Genomic DNA, 23402 nt, shown 5'->3' with positions numbered 1-23402 from the left:
AATCATTATGGTACGAAGGAAACCTACTGGTCTTAAATCATTATGGTACGAAGGAAACCTACTGGTCTTAAATCATTATGGTACGAGGGAGACCAGTTCTATGATATAATCAATGATGTAACCATGTAAGGGTCTAGTGCCAGTCATATAAGTGTATGTGGAATTGGAATTATCATTAACACCTGAAGGAGTTAAAGACTATTGACATGGTAGTTGTAACTTGAAGTTCACGTGTCTATTGACCCTGGCAGTTGATGGGCCTAAACCACCACTAACCGGTCAACCAACCAACCATTATCTTGCATATGTTACTTGATCAAAACACCAGGCTTGGCCCCACCACCTACTACCCTTCTCCAGACACACTTGCTGCCTCCCAACCATTAGTATCTTACTCTCACAACATCAGACAGAGAGGAGAGTGTCTCCAGACACACTTGCTGCCTCCTAACCATTAGTGTCTTACTCTCACAACATCAGACAGAGAGGAGAGTGTCTCCAGACACACTTGCTGCCTCCTAACCATTAGTGTCTTACTCTCACAACATCAGACAGAGAGGAGAGTGTCTCCAGACACACTTGCTGCCTCCCAACCATTAGTGTCTTACTCTCAAAACATCAGACAGAGAGGATGTTATGCCTCTTATCTAACCTGACATATCAGCCGCGGTCTCAGGACGTTGATAAGGTCATGGTCGGATCCCCTTATGTATCTATCACGTGACCTCAGGTGAGTTATTGAACTTTATCGCTGATAATACAGCGTTGTTAGGGGTTAATTTTGGCAGTTATTAACCTCGTTTAAACACACATATTCACACGAAGAAGGTTGTATATAAGCCCGGCTAGCTCAGTCGGTAGAGCACGAGACTCTTAATCTCGGGGTCGTGGGTTCGAGCCCCACGTTGGGCGGTAACAGTTTTCTATGATGTAACATGAAACAACCTCTGAACATACCATCCACCGCTCGTCTAGATCAACCAATCTGCTAAACACAAGACAGCTGAAGAGTCATTCAGTACTTAAAGACAAACCACAATTCTGTTTGAAACAGTGAGTGAGGATGCACGGGAGACTGAAGGAAATGTGTCACTATTCACTGCTGATCGTTGTACATTACGTGTTATTCATCATCTCGGTAACCTTTGCAAAGCAGGATTAGCAAACAGTAAAGGATACAAGAATTTCAGGTTAAAAAGGTTGAAGTGTAGTGCAGTTGTGCGCAGTGTGTTTGCCCCGCATTTTAACAGCAACTTGAAAAGTGATATGGGCAGTCAGAAGTTTAGCTTCTTACCTGATGAGAGTAATGACATTACTGTAACGAAACTATTGGGTATTGCTGTCCAGTTCTATTCTGAAAGTAAGAAAAAGATTATAACGACTTTCCTGGACCTTGTTGAGCTGACTGACTGTAATGCTAATGAGATATGTGATCCCATCAAGAAGTCTTTTAAGAATAATGGGTTGGAGTTACAAAACCTTATTGCAATTAGCACCGACAATGCTTCTGTGATGACAGATGTTAACAGTGGAGTGTATGATACACTCAAGTTAGAAGTTCCTCATCTGATCCTGATCAAGTGTGTGTCATTCTCTACAGCTAGTTGTCTCATGCTGCAGCAGAGTATCTCCCTAGGAACCTGGATTTTATCATCAGAGAAACGTATAATTGGTTCTCCCACTCTGCCAGTGATGGTCAAGCTCCACCGAAATTTATACAGCTAAGCCAGACTCGATGGCTGTCAATTGAATCAGCAGTTGTCTGATACTGCAGCAGTGGGATGAACTTATGACTCACATTGAAATGGCAAGAAATGATGAGAGGTGTTACACATCTCAGAATCTCTATGAGATGTTTTGTGACAAGAAAAACTATGCCTTCCTGATATTCCTGAAGCATATTCTTGGAGAAGTCCAGTGCGTAAATGAGAAACTTGAAGCTGAGGTACAGGATCCAAGCAAACTGCTAAGTGACCTTATTCAACTTATTGATTCCATAAGTTCTAAGGTTCTCATCCCAGGCAGAAATTAAAGGAAGGAGATTCAGTAGAGAACTACTTAGACCCGCGTGCGTCCTTGGGGTGCACGTTTGAAAAGGAGATGGCACAATGTAAGTTTCCTGATGAAAACGATATTAGAGGAAGATACATACAGTTTGTAGTGGAGTTGGTGAAACAGCTTCGTCAACGTTTGCCAGACACTGTCCAAGTGTCACAGTCAATGTCATCACTGAGTACAAGTGAATGCCTGCAACCCATAAAGCCTGGAATACTGGAATTAGCAAAGATGTTTACCGATGACGAAAAATTCTCACAGCAATTGAGTTCCAGTGGAGGAAGCTTCATCATGTATTGTGGAAGCAGAACACTGGCGCCCTAGCACTCTGGACTGAAACAGCCTTGTACAAGGATGCAACAGGAGGAAATCTTTAGTTATATGAACATCGTGAAGTGAAAGCCTCGATATTGATTATCAAAAGCTTAAATGCAATACTAACTATCAAGTATGGACTAAGATAAAATGGAAACTGTTGTTATGATTATGAACTGCCTGAGGAAGTACTGAAAAACATTGGGTTATTGAAAAGATACGAGTTATCACAACCACAACCTGGACCCTCACATAGACCACCACAACCCCAGGTCACCGAGGACGAAGAGACTGTGGATTGGTAATTAGCAGATCTGGAATAATGGTGAGTATTTTAGTGTTAAAGCAGTCAGTCGTATCTCTCATTAATCATTTGGCACGTCAAAGAGCAGAAATAATTCGAAGAGCATTTTTTTCGCTGTCATTTTAGCAAGTTTAACGCTTTTTTAGCGCTTTTCGGGAGAGAATCTAGCGCCATATAGAATTTGGGTCAGCAACTTTGGTGCTCAAAAGGTTTCAGTAGCTCGTTGGTGGTCAGTCAGGACGGGTGTTCGCGCTGTTCTGGTTATCCGATGTGTTTTATCTTTATCACGGAGTGGAACAGAGAGAAATGATAACCTAACTTGATGAATATGAGAAGTTTCCTGGGCTCTGGCATCCCCAAAATGGATCGTACTACAATAAAACCGTCAAGTATGGTCGCTGGGTTAGCACTGCACTGGGTATCTGGCAATTATTTCACATGATCGTAAGAAAAATTAAAGAATTAATAAACATCACTTTTCTTTTGTCTTATTTTTTCAATATTTGACATATTTCATTCATTGATTTCAATCAGATTCGGTAAAAGTTGTGATGATTCAACATTGTGTTTGTAAAACGTCCACTGTGGATCTTCCTCCGCTCCTGAAATACTAAGATAACGACCTTGTGGACGCCGACCACAACACATCAACACCCCAGTCACAACTCCACGTGGTCACGCTGCCCTCAACCAGTCACAACCCCACGTGGCCACCCTGGCTTCAACTAGTCACAAGCCCCACGTGGTCACGGTAGCATCAACCAATCACAACCCCACGTGGTGACACTGGCCTCAACCAGTCACAACCCCACGTGGTGACACTGGCCTCAACCAGTCACAACCCCACGTGGTGACACTGGCCTCAACCAGTCACAACCCCACGTGGTGACACTGGCCTCAACCAATCACAACCCCACGTGGTGACACTGGCCTCAACCAGTCACAACCCCACGTGGTGACACTGGCCTCAACCAGTCACAAGCCCCACGCGGTCAGGCTGGCCTCAACCAGTCACAACCCCACGTGGTCACCCTGGCTTCAACTAGTCACAAGCCCCACGTGGTGACACTGGCCTCAACCAGTCACAACTCCACGTGGTGATACTGGCCTCAACCAGTCAGGCCTCAACCAGGGCGGATCCAAAGCCGACCGAAAAAGCTATTTCTCTGTGTATTATTAGTGGTGGTGGTGTGTAGGTGTGTGTGTAATCATATATTTGCCCTCGTGGGGCCCCGTGTAAGTACGTTGTTTGTGTGAGCGGGTAAAATCTAAAGCATTCCTTGAAACGAGCTTAGTCAAGATAAGGTCATATGAAGATGAGGTTGTAGTGAAGATCATGATAAGCCTAAGGGCTTGAACGTACATTTTAGGTCAAAGGCATCACCAGTACACCCTGGCCAGCATTAAAGTTTATCTGTACACAGACACACACACACACACATAAGTATATATATATTCATATATATATATATATATATATATATATATATATATATATATATATATATATATATATATATATATATATATATATATATATATATATATATATATATATATATATATATATATATATGTATATACTTACACTGTGCCAGAAGCATTAACTAAAGCTCATTTGGTGAAATCGTGTTTCCTCACATTAGATGTTATCCCAGATTTCCTAAATTCTTCTTTTTGGTCTTTCATTTTCTATATTTTCCACTTGTCTTTCTTCAGCTGAAGTGATTTACCGTTCATGTTTTAGATTAAACTATATTTGTCTATTTACCAATTTCCTCTCCCATCTCATCATGACGCTTCTTATTGTTCTTTGATTTGAATCCTCAGTTTTCACCTCTCCTTCAACATGATAACCTCTGAATCTGTGAGTGTGTAATGACCTATTTTTACTGTGTGAGGAGAGAGTTCTACACTCGTCAGGCCAAATCTCTAGAACATTCCGTACTATTATACAACTTGTAAGATTTATGTATGGTGTCTGCCTTAACCATGACCTCATTCTTCTTATTCCATTCATCAACCACTCTTATATAAACTTTAAAATTACTTCTCTGAATATATTTGAACAATATTGTCCTAATTTTATGCCATGTTCTCTAGGTTTGTGTATGTGTGTGTGTGTGTGTGTGTGTGTGTGTGTGTGTGTGTGTGTGTGCGTGTGTGTGTGTGTGTGTGTGCGTATTCTCAGAAAGTAACTGTGTACTATTCGACAAGGATTTCCCAAAAGCCATTTACCTCATATCCTTTTATTTCGATGCTTGAAAATGGCTAAATTTTCGTCAAAGTGTTTTTTGCCTTATTAGTATTTATAATGATTTATTGATTCAGAAAGTATTGGTATTTCGAAACTATTTAGATCCTTCAACATCTCTAGCCATCTTCACTACACTCTCAACACCATTGGCCATCTTGACTATTTCTTCGACACCTCTAGATTTCATCAAATAATGATCGCAACAAAACTAAACGAATCCGTCTACATATCCGGATTTGTATGGGATTTAATCTGGATAGATCTGGTTATGTGACGTCACATAACCTAGGGGTATATAAGGCCGGCGGAGAGAGAAGTGTAATCATTTGAGGATGGGACTCCGTACCGACAACATCTCCTCTCACACTCTCCGGCAAGAAGAAAATTTGGTAAGTGCACCTCAGGCCGGAATTAAAATGAGCGTTCCAGTTGTAAAGTTGACCCAGAAGGATGTAAATGACCTGGTGGTCATGAGAGAGGTGGGTCGGGGAGGCAACGCCAAGATTGAAACGGTGTTGTTCCGTGGATCGTGTTGCGTCATCAAAACCCTTCTCGACGGTGTGAGTTCGAAAAGTCTTATGGATGAAGCCGACATTCACAGGAGACTGGCTGGGGCTGGAGGAGCCCCTCTCCTTCGAGCAGTGTGCCGCAATCCCCCACTGATCATCTTAAGCCACACTGGCCAGCCTTATGATAAGTACATGAGAACATGTCGGTCGGACGAGGAACTGGTCGAGTCCGCCATCATGGTCGCTCGTCGGCTGATGGAAATCCATAAGAAAAACATTGTCCATAATGACGTCAAGGTCGAGAATGTGACCGTGACGATGGGTGACAAGCCAGAGTTTCACATCATCGACTTCGGCTTGAGCGTTAAGAAGGGAAGCTGCGTTGAGTACAATGTTCCTGACCTGTGGTTGGCCCCTGAGGTCAGGGAGCGCAAGCCGGTCTCCCCAGCCAGTGACGTCTTCTCTTTTGGGCATCTAATGAGGCACGTGTCCATCCTGGTCAGGAAGCAGGGTGTGCGGGAAAGCCTCCAGGATCTTTACCAAACAGCGACCCACAGCGACCCCTCAGAGAGACCAGCTCTGCCACTTATTATTGGTGAGCTGAAGAAGGTGATGAGGTCAGTCCGCCGGAGGCGTACCAGAGGAGGTGGCCAACGGAACCAGAGGAAGGGCAGGAAATGAGGTGCCCTTCCTCAACTATCTACCTCACAATAAGAACTTTGTTTTAGAGGAAATTTTACTTGTAATATAATGGGAAAGAACTTTGTTTTAGAGGAAATTATTATCTTTACATAGCTTAAAGCGGGATAGACCTTTATTTTAGAGGAAATTAAAATATTTATTTAAAACGGGAAAAAATTATGGAACTCGACATGCAACCACCTCCTCGTGGTGAGTTCTGGGTGATAAGAGATCAAACATCTCTTATCAGCTAAGAGTTGCATACAAACGTATTTCCTGATAAGATAATACAACTGGATAATGTTCTTATGATGTTAAATGTTCTTAGAGTCTGGCTAGTGTTATCTTGGAGGCCTTCTATCCCCTACAGCTCGGGCTGGGCCCAGACTGTATCATGGACAACGATAAATGATCTTAGCCTAGCTATAATGGACAGCGATAAATGATCTTAGCTTAGTTATCATGGACAGCGATAAATGATAGCCTGACCATCATGGACAGCGATAAATGATCTTAGCCTAGCCATAATAGACAAAGATAAATAATTCTGAATTTCGTGTTTGTCTTGTAAACTGTGTCGTAGGGTTTGCTGAGCCATAACTTCATCGATTCAATATATATATATATATATATATATATATATATATATATATATATATATATATATATATATATATATATATATATATATTTTTATACTTTGTCGCTGTCTCCCGCGTTTGCGAGGTAGCGCAAGGAAACAGACGAAAGAAATGGCCCAACCCACCCCCATACACATGTATATACATACGTCCACACACGCAAATATACATACCTACACAGCTTTCCATGGTTTACCCCAGACGCTTCACATGCCTTGATTCAATCCACTGACAGCACGTCAACCCCGGTATACCACATCGCTCCAATTCACTCTATTCCTTGCCCTCCTTTCACCCTCCTGCATGTTCAGGCCCCGATCACACAAAATCTTTTTCACTCCATCTTTCCACCTCCAATTTGGTCTCCCTCTTCTCCTCGTTCCCTCCACCTCCGACACATATATCCTCTTGGTCAATCTTTCCTCACTCATCCTCTCCATGTGCCCAAACCACTTCAAAACACCCTCTTCTGCTCTCTCAACCACGCTCTTTTTATTTCCACACATCTCTCTTACCCTTACGTTACTCACTCGATCAAACCACCTCACACCACACATTGTCCTCAAACATCTCATTTCCAGCACATCCATCCTCCTGCGCACAACACTATCCATAGCCCACGCCTCGCAACCATACAACATTGTTGGAACCACTATTCCTTCAAACATACCCATTTTTGCTTTCCGAGATAATGTTCTCGACTTCCACACATTCTTCAAGGCCCCCAGAATTTTCGCCCCCTCCCCCACCCTATGATCCACTTCCGCTTCCATGGTTCCATCCGCTGCCAGATCCACTCCCAGATATCTAAAACACTTCACTTCCTCCAGTTTTTCTCCATTCAAACTCACCTCCCAATTGACTTGACCCTCAACCCTACTGTACCTAATAACCTTGCTCTTATTCACATTTACTCTTAACTTTCTTCTTCCACACACTTTACCAAACTCAGTCACCAGCTTCTGCAGTTTCTCACATGAATCAGCCACCAGCGCTGTATCATCAGCGAACAACAACTGACTCACTTCCTAAGCTCTCTCATCCCCAACAGACTTCATACATGCCCCTCTTTCCAAAACTCTTGCATTTACCTCCCTAACAACCCCATCCATAAACAAATTAAACAACCATGGAGACATCACACACCCCTGCCGCAAACCTACATTCACTGAGAACCAATCACTTTCCTCTCTTCCTACACGTACACATGCCTTACATCCTCGATAAAAACTTTTCACTGCTTCTAACAACTTTCCTCCCACACCGTATATTCTTAATACCTTCCACAGAGCATCTCTATCAACTCTATCATATGCCTTCTCCAGATCCATAAATGCTACATACAAATCCATTTGCTTTTCTAAGTATTTCTCACATACATTCTTCAAAGCAAACACCTGATCCACACATCCTCTACCACTTCTGAAACCACACTGCTCTTCCCCAATCTGATGCTCTGTACATGCCTTCACCCTCTCAATCAATACCCTCCCATATAATTTACCAGGAATACTCAACAAGCTTATACCTCTGTAATTTGAGCACTCACTCTTATCCCCTTTGCCTTTGTACAATGGCACTATGCACGCATTCCGCCAATCCTCAGGCACCTCACCATGAGTCATACATACATTAAATAACCTTACCAACCAGTCAACAATACAGTAACCCCCTTTTTTTAATAAATTCCACTGCAATACCATCCAAACCTGCTGCCTTGCCGGCTTTCATCTTCCGCAAAGCTTTCACTACCTCTTCTCTGTTTACCAAATCATTTTCCCTAACCCTCTCACTTTGCACACCACCTCGACCAAGACACCCTATAGCTGCCACTCTATCATCAAACACATTCAACAACCTTCAAATATATATATATATATATATATATATATATATATATATATATATATATATATATATATATATATATATATATATATATATATATATATATATATATATATATATATATGATCACGATATTGTTCTTATATCTGTATCATACCAACACTATTCTAAAGTATTTCTACATCTGTTGTTCTCCCATACCTAGGAATTGATATCATCTTATCTTCTTATATTCCAGACATTTGTATCCAAATAAGTGCATCAGCTTCTCTATTCCTTTTTATCATTTCCAAACTATAAAGCCAAAATTCTTTGACTAATTTATATAAAAAAAGAGTTTATGTTAAGATAATTTTCTCTTATTTACGCATGATGCCACATACTTCATATTCTCCCAAAATATTAGAATTTCGCAATAAAGATATCACTTCTCACTCGAGACTTGCAAACATTAAAATTATGTTGTGCTTTGCTATGTATGGAAATAATACCAATACACAGTATTAGCTTTGATGAAGATTATATTCATTTCATTTGGTGAAGATTAGGTTAGGTTAGGTTAGGTTTATTTTGCTCAAATCGTTGGCCTCTAGAATTTCCTAAAATGAAATTTAGGCTTAATAATGTTTTTTTGATAATGATTAAATGGCTCATGAGTTAGGAAAATGTGTCATTGAAATAAGATGATGTTAAAGAACACAGTTAATATTTAACATTTGTCTTCAGAGGGATTTATCATATTCTTTTTTTAATAGTGCATACATGGCACTTGCCCTACGCCGTAATGTTAGTTCATTTTCCCTCTTCGAGAGAAATTACCTTGGCTTTTTCTCCCAAGAGCTGGCTGCTTGTGTGCCCCCCACCACTTGCTAGACCACGCAATATCCGGCAAGCTGCTGTGTCACATGATTACCGTCTGGCCATTGGCAAGTCAAGGGTAGGCCGTTTGGATAACTTGTTTCTTTCCCTTCACCTCGAAGCTTTCGGAACTCTCTACCCTCTTGTCTTTCCCAATAACTATGACCTGGCAGGTTTTTCACTTCCTCCAAAAGTTTGTAAATACTTTCCAGTCTATTATCTCTTCCGTTCACATTCCCATATCTTAATTAAGACCCAACCTTGATGTTCGTCCATGAATGAATTAGCCGTTAGAAATAATACTAAAGCCCAGTAAAGGCCATCGTAGGTCAAATAAATATAGAGAAAGAAAGTAGAAATTGATTTCCGTAGGTGTTTGTCTAACTGGCTCTTGCAGTAATACAGGTTATATGAAGAAGGAAACAGAAAAGGAAAAGAATTCCACAGCTTAGGTGTTCCAGGGAAGAAAGAGGCTTCAATAGGCAACCTTAGAGTGACCTGTTCTCCTGTAGAAGTTGTGGGAAAACAGTAGCCTAACTCGCGCTAACTCATGACTTTAAGCCATCCTTATTGACTGCTTGCAGGGTAATTTATCATAGATCCACATCGTTATTAGGTTTAGGTATTGGATGACTTTCTTCTGCACTTCAAATGCCATGTTACGAAAATTGGATATCTTTTGTGCATCATAATTTGGAACATTATATTTCGTGGAAGATATTCCAATAAGGCAGTAGTCAAGGCTATACACTTCAGGAAAATGTGGGTCAGGTGATGCACTTCAATAATGTTAACAGTGCCCATAAAGATCTCAGTTAGTAGGAGATATTGCACAAGAAAAATAACTCCATTAAGATACATCCTGCTTGGGATTACAGATGTAGTGTCATGTGGTTGTTTCCATCTGGCACCATTATTGTGGTGATCACTCATTGTTGTGACTGATATATTGCAGTTAAAATATTAAGCATTAAACTAAGGAATTAGATATCTTCCTTCAAATAATTCTATATCAAAATTAACGCTAAATATATTAGTCCGATTAAATGTATGTCTGTATTTGTGATTTTATTTTGATTCAGTGCAACCTCGTGGAAACTCTTTACATACGAGTGGATATTATAACAATGTTTGATAACACAATAGTACTATATCGACTCTATATAGTCTTTCCACAGACGTCAGCTCCAGCAACACATAACAAATTGAAGTTCATTTACCTCCGTCAGGTCTACAACGTAAGAAATTTTCTCTTCGTTATAAAACATCATTTGACCGTGAAGCAGCATTACCCATCAGAATGAATATATTTGTTAAGAAAAGTTACATGATTTCATGAATATCATTTGACAAAATTATAGAAGTAAGAAAGCCCAAAACTGACACTGGTATGGATATTTTCGTGTCATACTTTACTTCATTAATTTATACATATTAATTTGAAAATGATTTATTGGAAGTCACAGTTTATTATGATAATGAAAACAAAAACAATAATAATAACAATGATGATAATAATGATAATGATAATGATAATGATAATAATGATAATAATGATAATAATAATGATAATAATAATAATAATGATAATAATAATGATAATAATAATGATAATAATAATAATGATATTAATGATATTAATAATAATGATATTAATAATAATAATAATAATAATAATAATAATAATAATGATAATAATAATAATAATGATAATAATAATAATAATAATAATAATAATAATAATAATAATAATAATAATAATAATAATAATAATAATAATGATAATAATGATAATGATAATAATAACGATGACAATGATTACATTATTATCATTACTACCATTATTATTATATATATATATATATATATATATATATATATATATATATATATATATATATATATATATATATATATATATATATATATATATATATATATATATATATATATATCCCTGGGGATAGGGGAGAAAGAATACTTCCCACGCATTTTCTGAGTGTCGTATAAGGCAGCTAAAGAGACGGGAGCAGGGAGCTAGAAACCCTCCCCTCATTGTAATCTAACTTTCTAAAAGGAGAAACAGAAGAAGGAGTCATGCGGGGAGTGCTCATCATCCTCGAAGGCTCAGATTAGGGTGTCTGAATTGGGCTCAGACTGGGGTGTGTGGATGTAACCAAGATGAGAAAAAAGGAGGGATAAGTGGTATTTTTGAGGAAAGGAACCCGGATGTTTTGGGTTTGAGTTTGAGCTCAAGGGTAAAGGGGAAGAGTGGTTTGGGAATGTTTTGGGAGTAAAGTAAGGGGTTGGTGAGAGGACAAGAGCAAAAGAAGGAGTAGGACTACTCCTGAACCAGGAGTTGTGGGAGTATGTGATAGAGTATAAGAAAGTAAATTGATATGGGTAAAACTGAAAGTGGATGGAGAGAGATGGGTGATTATTGGTGCCTATGCACCTGGGCATTATAAGAAAGGTCATGAGAGGCAAGTGTTTTGGGAGCAGCTGAGTGAGTGTCCTTATAGTTTTGATGCACGAGACCGGGTTATAGTGATGGGTGATTTCAATGCAAATGTAAGTAATGTGGCAGTTGAGGGAATAATTGGTGTACATGTAGTGTTCAGTTTTGTAAATAGAAATGGTGAAGAGCTTGAAGATTCGTATGCTGAGAAAGGATTAGTGATTGGGAAAAACCTGGTCACAAAGAGATATACATAAGTATACATATATAAGTAGGAGAGATGGCCAGAGAACATTTTTGGATTACGTGTTAATTGATAGGCGCTTGAAGGAGAAACTTTTCGATGTTAATGTGCTGAGAGGTACAACTGGATGGAGGCGAAGGCGACGATTTTTAGAGATTTTCAGAAAAGAAGAGAGAATGTTGGGGTGAAGAGAATGATGAGAGTAAGTGATCTTGGAAAGGAGACTTGTGCGAGGAAGTTAGAAAGTACCAAGGAAGACTGAGTGCATTATGGAAAAGGGTGAGAGCAAAGGACGTAAGGGGAGTGAGGGAGGAATGGGTTGTATTTAGGGAAGCAGTGATGGCTTGCGCAACAGATGCTTTTGGCATGAGAAGCGTGGGAGGTGGGTAGATTAGAAAGGGTAGTGAGTGGTGGGATGAAGAAGGAAGATTATTAGTGAAAGAGAAGAGAGAGGCATTTGGACGAATTTTGCAAGGAAATAGTGCATATGACTGGGAGATGTACAAAAGAAAGAGACAGGAGGTCAAAAGAAAGGTGCAAGAGGTGAACAAGAGGGCAAATGAGTGTTGGGGTGAGATAGTATCATTAAATCTTAGTGAGAATAAAAAGATGTTTTGGAAGAAGGTAATCAAAGTGCAGAAGACATGAGAACAAAAGGGAACATCGGTGAAGGGGGTTAATGGGGAAGATAATAAAAAGTAGTGATGATGAGAGGAGATGGAAAGATTATTTTGAAGGTTTGTTGAATGTATTAGATGATATAGTGGCAGATATACGGTGTTTTGGTCGAGGTGGTTTTTGAAGTGAGAGGGTCAGGGAAAATGATTTGGTAAACAGAGAAGAAGTAGTGAAAGCTTTGCGGAAGATGAAAACCGGCAAGGCAGCAGGTTTGGATGGTATTGCAGTGGAATTTATCAAAAAAGTGGGTGACTATGCTGTTGGCTGGTTGGTGAGGATATTTAATGTATGCATGGCTCATGGTGAAGTGCCTGATGAGGGTATTGACTGAGAGGGTCAAGGAATGTACAGAGTATCAGATTGGGAAGAGCAGTGTGGTTTCAGAAGTCGTAGAGGATTTGTGGATGAGATGGTCACTTTAAAGAATGTATGTGAGAATTATTTTGAAAACAAATGGATTTGTATGTAGTATTTATGGATCTGGAGAAGGCATATGATAGAGTTGATAGAGATCCTCTGTGGAAGGTAATACGAGTATATGGTGTGGGAGGTAAGTTGCTAGAAACAGTGAAAAGTTTTTTATCGAGGATGTAAGGCATGTGTACCAGAAGGAAGACAGAAAAGTGATTGGTTCTCAGTGAATGTCGGTTTGCAGCAGGAGTGCGTGATGTCTCCATGGTTGTTTAATTTGTTTATGGATGGGGTTGTTAAGGAGGTGAATTCAAGAGTTTTGGAGAGAGGGGTAAGTGTGCAGTCTGTTGTGGATGAGAGGGCTTGGGAAGTGAGTTATTTGTTGTTTGCTGATGATACAACCCTGGTAGCTGATTCGGGTGAGAATCTGTAGACGTTAGTGACTGAGTTTGGTAAAGTGTGTGCAAGAAGTTGAAGGTAAATATGAATAAGAGCAAGGTTATTAGGATGAAATGAGTTGAGGGACAAGTTAATTGGGAGGTAAGTTTGAATGGAGAAAAACTGGAGGAAGTGAAATGTTTTAGATATCTGGGAGTGGATTTAGCAGCGGATGGAACCATGGAAGCGGAAGTGAGTCACACGGTGGGGGAGGTGATGAAGGTTCTGGGAGCGTTGAAGAATGTGTGGAAGGCGAGAACGTTATCGCGGAAAGCAAAAATGGGTGTGTTTGAAGGAACTATGGTTCTAGCAATGTTATATGGTTGCGAGGCATGGTCTATATATAGGGTTGTGCGGAGGAGGGTGGATGTTTTGGAAATGAGATGTTTGATGACAATATGTGGTGTGAGATGGTTTGATCGAGCAATGAAATGGTAAGAGAGATGTGTGGTAATAAGAAGGATGTGGCTGAGAGAGCAGAAGAGGGTGTATTGAATCGGTTTGGTCACATGGAGAGAATGGGTGAGGAGAGATTGACAAAGAGGATATATATGTCAGAGGTGGAGGGAACGAGGAGAATTGGGAGACCAAATTGGAGGTGGAAGGATGGAGTGGATAATATTTTGAGCCATCGGGGCCTGAACATACAGGATGGTGAAAGGCGTGCAAGGAATAGAGTGAATGGGAACGACCGGGGGTCGTATACCGGGGTCGACGTGCTGTCTGTGGATTGATCCTGGGCATGTGAAGCGTCTCGGGTAAACCATGGAAATTTTGAGAGGGGCCTGGATGTGGAAAGGGAGCTGTGGTTTTGGTCCAATACACATGGCAAGTAGAGACTGAGTGTGAAGAACGAATGTGGCCTTTTCTGTCTTTTCCTAGCGCTACCTCGCGCGGGGGGGGGGGGGGGGGGGGGGGGGGGGTGTTGCTATTTCATGTGTGGCGGGTTGGCGACGGGATGGATGAAGGCAGGAAGAATATGTACATGTGTATATATGTATATGTCTAGGTATTGTTACGAACGTGCGCGCGTGTGCCCACATGTTCGTGTATATAACGTGTTCCCACCAAGCATTAGGCTTAATAATTTAATTTTGAAGCCAGATGGTCATTTGCCCTTGAGCACCTCGACCCTTCTCCGAGGCGGGAGATTAAGTTGTCAATCAACTGCGGAGTATTTCACCACCGTACGGGACATGTCATCGTTGTAGGCTTAAACAAGAGGGAGGGTGATCTACGCAGATTGTGCGACGGATCCTCCAACCAATCAGAATTGCTCTTAGTCCCATAGCCAATCAAGGGTAGCGTTATAGCTAGCAGGGCGAACGCTTGTCTTTACTGTAATATATACCCATGACACCCGCTGAGAGTCCTCTCTCTCTAGCCCAGCGAGGTAAGTGGTCCCCCTGCTGTAAGCCCTGTTGTGCTGTAAGCGGTTACTGTGATGTAAGCCTGTAAGCTCGTTACCCGAGTACTGTGCTATAAGCATGTAAGCCCGTTACCCGAGTACTGTGCTATAAGCCTGTAAGCCCGTTACCCGAGTACTGTGCTGTAAGCCTGTAAGCCCCTTGTAATTATCAGTGTAATGTTATCGAAGAATTATCATAAAGGAAAGAGATCTCCTGGCTTGAAATCTTATCTGGAATGTTAACTCATGTACAAATGTTAACTCATGTTCAATGTTAACCCATGTTCAGTGTTAACTCATATTCAGTGTTAACTCATCTTCAATGTTGAACTCATGTTCATTGTTAACGTCAATGATTCATGCCTGATTTATGTGCTTATCTTTGTGCACTTCAATTCTTTTTCATTATAGTAGATTTAATGTAATACTGGTCTTTAATTTAATCCCATAACGTTTAGATAGAGTTATCCTTAGTTGTGCAACTTAATAAATCTAATGTCCTTGCAAAGACAGGGATTGATATAGTATTTGTAACATATATATGTTACTGGCGACCTTGCCAGGATATTTCTTGCCTTAACGGAATCTCTTTCCTTTTCGTTAATCATGCCGTTGATCAGCGACGTTGACGTTGACCAGTTCTGTCGATCAGACCTCTCTCCCGAGGACGTTAAATCTTTAACAAAGCATGAGTTGAAGCTTATTGCAAGTAGGTTAAAATTGATTTATGTCAGGAGAACTAATAAAGAGGAGTTGGAGATCTTAGTAATAATAAATCTCGAATTTGACGAGAAGAGACGTTCAAAGGGCTTTGACGGCAGAGGGAGGACCAATGGTTATGTAATCCCACCTGAATCTGCTACCTTGCCGGTAACTCATGAAACTCAAGGGAAATACTCCAACAGAGTTAAAAGTTTTTGTTCTCATTGTGGTAAGGATGGGCACCAGGTGAAGGATTGCTGGGCTCGAGGGAAGGAATCCAGAGATTCTACCAAGAGTAGATCGGTGAATCTCCTCTCAACTTTAGGGCCACTTAGTAAATTAGGTGAGGCTGTCCCTGCTCTTAGGAAAGTGAGGGGTTGCGAGAGTGTTAATCAATCTGTAGTTAAGGATCCGTTCTGTGGGAACTACAATGCGTTCCTGTCTGAGGGCTATGTTAGAAGATGTGGTGTACGACGAAAAGTGACCGTATTACGGGATTCTGGTGCGCTGCAGTCCCTGGTGTTGGATGGCTTGGTGCCGCGAGGAGAGTTTGGAGACCGAGTCTTGCTAGATGGACTGTCGGGTCCCAAGGAAGCTCCACTAGTCGATGTGAGGGTAGAAACAGATCTCCTCACGGGCCATGCTCTCATAGAGGTTGTGAATAGATTACCTGTCTCAGGTGTGGACTTTGTGTTAGGCAATGACCTAGCGGGTGGGAAGATGAACCCAGTGCCGGTGTCGCTTACGGGCCCGGTGGAGTCCACGGAGGCAGTGCAGCTTGATGAAGAAGTACCAGAGTTAGTCCCCAACCACGATGATGCCAGGTCTATGACAGCTGGCATAGCAGGCAGTGTGCCTGAGGACATAGCCGTTTGAGGACGTCTTCCGTGGATGAGATTAGCGAAGCGAAGCTGTGTGTTACCTCCTGTGCTAGTTTCGAGTCCGTACGAGAGTCAGTGGGTGAGACTGAGGATTTGTCTCGAGCCCATTCAAGAAAGACTCAGGATTTGAGGACGTCTTCTGAGGATGAAATCAGTGAGGAGAAGCTCTGTGATACCTCCTGTGCTAGTTTCGAGTCCTTACGAGAGTCAGTGGGTGAGACTGAGGATTTGTCTCGCGCCCATTCAAGAGAGTCTCAGGAACGGAGGACAATATGGCCTGACAAAACGATCTCGTTTGAGAAGGTTTGAGGCGGGCGACGAGGTGTTGCTTCTACTACAGCTGCCGGGTCAACCCTTGGCTGTCCGTTCTCAGGGTCCCTACACCATTATCTGGAGTGTAGGAGACTCAGATTACCTTGTCTCTACCCCCGATAGGCGCAGAGGTCAGAGATTATGCCACGTCAACATGCCTAAGCCATATTTCAGTCGTGATCCTCCCCCCTTAGAACCGACGGTGCCAGTCTGCATCATCTTACGTCCAGCAGTAGCCGTGTGTGACGAAGTCGACGACGTAGCTGCGAGTGCCTCGGAGACCTAGGACCCGGGCGGAGGCGTGAGAGAACTGAAGTGTTACTTGGATATGGTTGGGTACTATAGGATGTACATTGTGAATTTTGCAACACTCGCAACCCCTCTGACAGATTTATTGAAGACTGATATCAAATGTTTGGAATGAGTAGTGTGAGACAGTCTCTCTCATCAGTTAGGAACCCTACTCTTAACTGTTATATTTTGCAGGCCACTGATTTTGATCAACCTTTCTCTCATCAGTTAGGAACCCTACTCTTAACTGTTATATTTTGCAGGCCACTGATTTTGATCAACCTTTCAAGTTAGCTGTTGATGCCAGCAGTATGTGGGAGCCGGTGAGGTCCTCATGCAGGAGGACAGAGAGAAGGTTGAGCCCAAACAGATAGCCCCACCATGGAGAAGGGACTTTTGTCTTTAATATTAGCATTGCATCACTTTCATGTTAATTTGTGTCCTTCAGGCAGTCATCAGGATGTACACTGATCACCACCCATTGAAATATGTTAATAAGTTCCGAGATAAGAATCAAAGATTAACTAGGTGGGCCTTGTTCCTTCAAGAGTATAATTCAGATATTCACCATATTGCTGGCGCACATAATGTGTTAGCTGATTGTTTATCCCGCTCTTAACGTGAGAAAATTCCTCTTCTAGGAATTTTCTCCTTTAAGGAGGGGGGTGTTAAGAACATGGTGTGTGTGCCCACATGTTCGTATGAATCAGAGGCGCCAGGTCCAGGCGTGGGGTCAGCTGCGGGGTATGTCATCCCGTATGTCATCGCTGCTGACTTTCGCAAGAAGACGAGAGTGTGACTACGCCGAGACTCTGGGACCCTCCAACCAATAAGAATTGCTCTTAGTTCCATAGCCAATCAAGGGTAGCGTTGTATAGCAGCAAGGGTGAACGCTTGTCTTTACTTGTACCCACTACACCCGCTGAGATTTGATTCCTCTCTCTCTAGCCCAGCGAGGTAAGTGGTGTCCCCTGCTGTAAGCCTGTAAGCCCTGCTGTGCTGTAAGCCGTTACTACTGTGTCACGTCAGGTAGCTAAGTGTAACGATGATGTTTACTGTGTCACGTCAGGTCTAACTAAGTGTAATGTTATCGAAAAAAGTGTCATAAAGGAGAGAGATCTCCTGGCTTAAAATGTTATCTGGAATGTTAACTCATGTTCAATGTTAACTCACGTTCAATGTTAACTCATGTTCAATGTTAAACTCATGTTCAGTGTCAACGTAAATGATTCATGCCTGATTTATGTGTTTATCTTTGTACACTTGAATTCTTTCATTATAAGTAGATTTAATGTAATGCTGGTCTTTAATTCAATACCATAACTTTATGATTGTGTTATCCTTAGTTGTGCAACAACAAATCTATAACGTCCTTGCAAGACACGTATCAGCATAGTATTTGTAACGTATATGTTACTGGCGACCTTGCCTGGATAAGTATTGAGTTCGTAACAGTATATATATATATATATATATATATATATATATATATATATATATATATATATATATATATATATATATATATATATATATATATATATATATGTTTTTTTTTTTTTATACTATTCGCCATTTCCCGCGATAGCGAGGTAGCGTTAAGAACAGAGGACTGGGCCTTTGAGGGAATATCCTCACCTGGCCCTCTTCTCTGTTCCTTCTTTTGGAAAATTAAAAAAAAAAAAAAAAAAACGAGAGGGGAGGATTTATATATATATATATATATATATATATATATATATATATATATATATATATAAATATATACATATATATATAAATATATATATATATATATATATATATATATATATATATATATATATATATATATATATATATAAATATATATATATATATATATATATATAAATATATATATATATATATATATATATATATATATATATTTATATATATATATATATATATATATATATATATATATATATATATATATATATATATATATATATATATATATATAAATGTGAATAAGAGCAAGGTTATTAGGTACAGTAGGGTTGAGGGTCAAGTCAATTGGGAGGTGAGTTTGAATGGAGAAAAACTGGAGGAAGTGAAGTGTTTTAGATATATGTTTTAGATATTTTGCTTTGTCGCTGTCTCCCGCGTTAGCTGATGTTTATCCCACTATTATGTAGCTATACAATTTTATATATATATAAAAGAGCAGTGTGGTTTCAGAAGTGGTAGAGGATGTGTGGATCAGGTGTTTGCTTTGAAGAATGTATGTGAGAAATACTTAGAAAAGCAAATGGATTTGTTACAATGTAGCATTTATGGATCTGGAGAAGGCATATGATAGAGTTGATAGAGATGCTCTGTGAAAGGTATTAAGAATATATGGTGTGGGAGGCAAGTTGTTAGAAGCAGTGAAAAGTTTTTATCGAGGATGTAAGGCATGTGTACGTGTAGGAAGAGAGGAAAGTGATTGGTTCTCAGTGAATGTAGGTTTGCGGCAGGGGTGTGTGATGTCTCCATGGTTGTTTAATTTGTTTATGGATGGGGTTGTTAGGGAGGTGAATGCAAGAGTTTTGGAAAGAGGGGCAAGTATGAAGTCTGTTGGGGATGAGAGAGCTTGGGAAGTGAGTCAGTTGTTGTTCGCTGATGATACAGCGCTGGTGGCTGATTCATGTGAGAAACTGCAGAAAGTGGTGACTGGGTTTGGTAAAGTGTGTGAAAGAAGAAAGTTAAGAGTAAATGTGAGTAAGAGCAAGGTAATTAGGTACAGTAGGGTTGAGGGTCAAGTCAATTGGGAGGTAAGTTTGAATGGAGAAAAACTGGAGTAAGTAAAGTGTTTTAGATAGTAAAGTAAAGTGTTTTAGATAGATATCCATCTGGGAGTGGATCTGGCAGCGGATGGAACCATGGAAGCGGAAGTGGATCATAGGGTGGGGGAGGAGGCGAAAATCCTGGGAGCCTTCAAGAATGTGTGGAAGTCGAGAACATTATCTCGGAAAGCAAAAATGGGTATGTTTGAAAGAATAGTGGTTCCAACAATGTTGTATGGTTGCGAGGCGTGGGCTATGGATAGAGTTGTGCGCAGGAGGGTGGTGGATGTGCTGGAAATGAGATGTTTGAGGACAATGTGTGGTGTGAGGTGGTTTGATCGAGTAAGTAACGTAAGGGTAAGAGAGATGTGTTGAAATAAAAAGAGCGTGGTTGAAGAGCAGAAGAGGGTGTTTTGAAATGGTTTGGTCACATGGAGAGAATGAGTGAGGAAAGATTGACCAAGAGGATATATGTGTCGGAGGTGGAGAGAACGAGGAGAAGTGGGAGACCAAATTGGAGGTGGAAAGATGGAGTGAAAAAGATTTTGTGTGATCGGGGCCTGAACATGCAGGAGGGTGAAAGGAGGGCAAGGAATAGAGTGAATTGGATCGATGTGGTATACCGGGGTTGACGTGCTGTCAGTGGATTGAATCAGGGCATGTGAAGCGTCTGGGGTAAACCATGGAAAGCTGTGTAGGTATGTATATTTGCGTGTGTGGACGTATGTATATACATGTGTATGGGGTGGGTTGGGCCATTTCTTTCGTCTGTTTCCTTGCGCTACCTCGCAAACGCGGGAGACAGCGACAAAGCAAAAAAAAAAAAAAAAAAAAATATATATATATATATATATATATATATATATATATATATATATATATATATATATATATATATATATATATATATATATATATATATATATATATATATATATATGAGTCCACAGGGAAAATGAAACACGATATGATAGGAGCATGTGGTATGACTAGATGGAGTGAGATATGAAATGAGGGGGTGTATGAGAGATCTGGTATGACAGGGAATGTAAACGGAATAAATTGTGGAGTGGTAGACTAGGTGAAACATACTTTGAGGTGGTTTGGGCTCGTGGTTGGAATGGAAGATGTGGCGTTCATAGAATGTGTGATAGTAGAGTTAAAGGGGTTGATGTGAGAGGAAAGAGAATGAAAGAGAATGGTTGGTGTGAAAGGAAGTCCATAGAGTGGAAGAGAAATAGTGGAAGAACGTGTGTAATGGTATATGCGAGAGAGGCAAGTAAGGACAGAGTTAAGTGGAGACTTTTGCTGAGGCCACCCCCTTGATGGAAGTTCCTGATGGGAATAGGTATCAGAGTTATGGACAAAAAGAAAGATAGAAATATAGATAGATAGATAGATAGATAGATAGATAGATAGATAGGTAGATAGATACGTATGACCTACTCTGTTGACTGTGGCAAGATTGCATATGCATATGTCTTGTCATTTTTTTTCTGTTCACTGCAGCTGAGGTGTATATGACACAGTCGAGTTTCTCTGTTCACTGCAGCTACAGCATATATTTACAGCCATTTTAGAAATGAAATATCCATTTTAGCTGCCAGGTCATGGCGTTGGGGATAACTAAAAGGTGTCAGTGCCTGCCTGGCTCTCAATGACCAGAAACCCGAGGACGTCTAACACAACAGGGACAAGTGATCCTGCCGAGCCACCTGAGACAACGGGATAAGGTACGTCGGAAAGTGGAGCGAGGCTTTTTTCTGCACTCACTAGGACCATGGCAGCAGTCAACTCTGGAGGCTTCTCCGGAAACTCCAAGGTCGAGGCGGAAGACAGGGGTAGTGGTAGTTGTGCCAGGGGACGGGGTGGTGGAAGTATTCCCTGGGGACAGGAGTATTGGGATTTCCGAGCGACTGGGTGGTGGGAGTAGAGCCAGGCGACGGGGTGCTGGGAGTATAGCCAATAGACGGGGTGGTGGGAGTAGAGCAAAGAGACGGGGTGCTGGGAGAAGCAGGGGAAAAGGTAGTGGGAGGAGATCCAGGTGACTGGTTCTGGTTGGTGGGAGGAGAGCCAGGGGACGGGATGGTGGGATGATAACCAAGGGAGTGGGTGGTGGGAGAAGTTCCCGGGTAAGGGGTGGTGGAAGTTGGCGAGAACGGAGTAGTGGGAGTAGAACCAGGGGACGGGGTATAGGGAGAATTTCCACGGAACGGGGTAGAGGGAGAAGTTCCTGGGAACAGGTTGGTGTAGGAAGTTCCCGGGGACGGGGTGGTGGCACTACTTCTTCCGGAGGGGGTGGTGGGAGAACCTCCAAGGGCACCATTGGAGTTTCTTCTGGAACCTCCATGGTCGTGTGTTGTTCTCCTATTTCATAACCCTGGGGACATGTGGAATGGTCCTCGCTCTGCTGGTGGCGTGGTCGTCGTCGTCGTCGTCGTCGTCTTCTTCGGGGATCTCTTTGGGGCGTAGGTTCCATTTCCAAAACCCCTGGACTTTCTGTATGACCCTGGAACATGTGAGGGGATTGTGGGACTACTACCATGTCAGAGTGTGGTTGGAATGGTACCATGTCAGGGTATGATGGGAATGGCCCCATGTCAGGCACCATTGTAGTTTCTTCTGGAACTTCCATGGTCGTGTATTGTTCTCCTATTTCATAATCCTGGGTATATGTGGAATGGTCCACTCTCTGCTGGTTGTGTGATCGTGGTCGTCGTGGTCGTCGTCGTCTTCTTCGGGAATCTCTTTGGGGCTTTGGTTCCATTTCCAAAACTCTTGGCCTTTCCATATGATCGATTGTGTCTGTCATTACTATCGATAATCTCCAACTCTTAACCTGAACAAAATGAAAGCCAGTCATTACAAAGTATATCCTGGATACTTACGGAAATATGGTGAATTTCAACTCTCACATAGTAGTGAAGTTATATGTTTCAAATAAAAATCACGAAAGATAGACTGAGACTTTCTTTGGTCAATGACGTTTGGTATTGGATCTTTGGGGAGACTGGGAGAACGAGAGCAAATATAAGAAATAACCTCTTCTTTACGTACTGTGTGTATGACAACCAAGACTGGGAATATGTTAATATATATTTGTTATATGTACACTACTGGCAATGTAAGACACTGTATTGGAGGTATATGAATAAAGTGACTATACTCCAGTTGGTAGTGAAGATATAATCAGGAAGTTATTTGAATCGATTATCAAGGATATAGAAATGCTGTTACTGTAATCTCCGTAGTAGTGAAGATACAGTTGAGCGGTCGCTGTTGTCCAGTTGTTATTAAAGATATATTAAGAAAGTTATTC

At 41.1% G+C, this 23402-nt stretch overlaps 1 non-coding gene across 1 annotated transcript; it reads left to right on the top strand.

Moving 5' to 3' along the window:
• The first annotated feature begins 839 nt into the window (after positions 1-839).
• TRNAK-CUU (transfer RNA lysine (anticodon CUU)) lies at positions 840-912 on the top strand. Its single transcript has one exon. It is a non-coding gene; the product is annotated as a tRNA-Lys (tRNA).
• The last annotated feature ends 22490 nt before the right edge of the window (positions 913-23402 follow it).

This window comes from Panulirus ornatus, chromosome 42, assembly GCF_036320965.1.
Source record: "Panulirus ornatus isolate Po-2019 chromosome 42, ASM3632096v1, whole genome shotgun sequence".
Taxonomy (NCBI): Eukaryota; Metazoa; Arthropoda; class Malacostraca; order Decapoda; family Palinuridae; genus Panulirus; species Panulirus ornatus.
This window is presented reverse-complemented; position numbering and strand designations above follow the sequence as displayed.